Genomic DNA, 2,174 nt, shown 5'->3' on the forward strand with positions numbered 1-2,174 from the left:
TTAAGGACTTTGGCTACATATGAAAATCTTTTAACCTTATAGGCAGTTGCTGGTTTTCACCACAAGTTCATGCAACTGTGACTAAAAACATTCAGTGACTGTTACGTCTGGAAGTTCCATCGAATAGTTCAGATTTATGCACCAAAAACCATCATATTACCAAGCTCTCTTGCTATGACGTGTACAGACAGAAATCAACTGCTGTCTCAAAGGTGGAACATCAGAAATATGAATCCACAATTCATTGCAATCATATGTGACACTGCAGTCAAAAGTGTGTAAAAAAAACCCCAAAAAACTAAACCATTAGCACAGTCCCTTAAACTAAATGTACCCTCAGCAGGGCGTACTGCACTCTACATTGTATGTTTCATACAGTATGTTGAGTATGAAGGTGTTGAGAGGGGCCTCATGAGTCACAAGGAGCACAGTGTTAGTGTTTTGGGCGGTAGGAGGGGTCAGGGGTCAGTGAGGTGTGAAGGGACTGTGATTGACGGCAGCTTGTTACTGTATAATTACCCGGTTATGTATTTCTTCCGAACACATTAACCCCCGGGTTATTATTATTATTTTAATTTTTTTTTCTCTCCTCACTGTTGTACGCTGATCTCAGTTATGTCCTCCGCTGACATGTTTTCCCAGAGCTCGTGTTATTGCTAATACAGTCAGCGCTGGAAAACCAAACAAGGCCTGACACAGCACTCCATCACCTGGCCTGATGGTGTCATGATGTCATGAATACCGCGCTAACACCGCGGCCCCACCTTCCCCCCCGGCACATGTCAGACGTTGGTGAGTCGTGGGCAGGTGTGTTTGAATGTGTATGTGTGTGCAAATTAGTGACATTTTTGGAGGCTGAGTAGTGACAGGGCGTGTTTTTAGGACCCCCCTCTCCGTGTTGTAAAGTTGTACCAGACCGTGCAGCACCGGAGCTGGGTGTGAATGGGGGGTTATGTCTCTGAACAGGCCACTCTTTGAGCTTCAGTTGCCTGGTTTACCGTAGTGGAACGAGCAATTCATGGTAGAGGTGTCGCCATCAGGCTGGTTGGTTTCCCTGGCCCCAGGTGTTAAGAGTTAACCAACTAAATTTAGGTTTCCAGCACATTTCAATACTATGTAAAAGTTGAACATCACTTTGTAAAAAGTTTTTCTGTTAACTGTTGCGAGAAGGTGTATGGTTCACACTTTTACATTCGACATAGTGCCCTAATATGCCGCAAGAAGATATAGAGGCCAATTCATGTTTTCCGCATCCCAGCTTATTGACTGACATGGACTTTGAATGCTGACTATTGATGCNGTGAGGTTTAAAAAGCCAGAGACAGACTGACCTGGTCCAACACTGCCCGAGATGACGATTCACATTTCCTACACCCGGTTGACAGGTCATACAAGTTGCATCCTATTTCCTTTTCCTACTGTGACCTCATCTGTCATCTGTGGCAAACGTCAACACTCCTCCCATCTCAGTCTCTGGGTGTCCTGAAACAGAAACATCAGACAGGAAGCTCTTTTACCATCCTGCTGTCCTTCCAACACGCGGTTGTGCCCGCTGACGTTAATTGATGCAAGCTGGCTATGACATACATTAAATGAGGTGGATGTGAGGTATTTGGCCTTCGGTGACTCCCTGCTGGGCTTTAAGTCAAAGGCGCATTGTGTATGCAAGTAAGGGGATTTTCAACCATTTCAGGAAATTAAAGTAATTATGTATTTCCCTGGAGCTTCTGGTTAGCGCAAGAGGCCTACTTGACCTTAAGAGCACCAGTAGCGAGGGTGGGTCCACAGGTGGTGTGATGTGCCTCTAAACACATCACACCACCATCATTTTTGGTTTGAACCACGTCACACACTTTACATAAGTGTCCAAAATGTAAGAGTGGAAATATCAGATGCAGTTTTCCAAGCATGTTACTTGCTTCTATTTTTAGTGTGTCTTTTTTTAAAAAAGAAAAACAACTGAGGTACACAAGTCTATAAAGAGGTGCTAATGAATGACTCACATTTTATGGAACCCTCCGCTACTCCTGTCATTCTTTCCTTGCTGTGTCCACACCTTGCACCACTGACCACTGAGCACAGTAACTCTGTTATTTTCATCACCTTAGCTATAAATATCAGTGATCATGCTAGCTCTGACCTGTTTTTACTGCACATTGGGTGATGATATAACG

This window comes from Stegastes partitus, unplaced genomic scaffold (assembly GCF_000690725.1).
Source record: "Stegastes partitus isolate 25-593 unplaced genomic scaffold, Stegastes_partitus-1.0.2 Scaffold372, whole genome shotgun sequence".
Classification (NCBI taxonomy): domain Eukaryota; kingdom Metazoa; phylum Chordata; class Actinopteri; family Pomacentridae; genus Stegastes; species Stegastes partitus.